This window comes from Penaeus monodon, chromosome 34 (assembly GCF_015228065.2).
Source record: "Penaeus monodon isolate SGIC_2016 chromosome 34, NSTDA_Pmon_1, whole genome shotgun sequence".
Lineage (NCBI taxonomy): Eukaryota > Metazoa > Arthropoda > Malacostraca > Decapoda > Penaeidae > Penaeus > Penaeus monodon.
Window position 1 is genome coordinate 13,248,554 of NC_051419.1, and position 252 is coordinate 13,248,805.

Below are 252 nucleotides of genomic sequence, written 5' to 3' on the forward strand. Positions count from 1 at the left end.
ATGTTTTCAGAGATAAGATTTATGTGTAACAAAATGCCCCAGGGATACAAATCTTCACATTCATGTTGTTATTATGTTGACAAATTTACCGCGGGGATTTCAATGCTCGGGTAGATACTAATCCAATCGTTTTAAATCGTTCTTGGTATGGAATTAACTTCTTACGTCACGTGAATACACAAGTTGGTTCAAGTTTACTTCATGGAAAGCTTGCGGTCATCAATATTAATTAGATTCATAGCTACGCAGAAG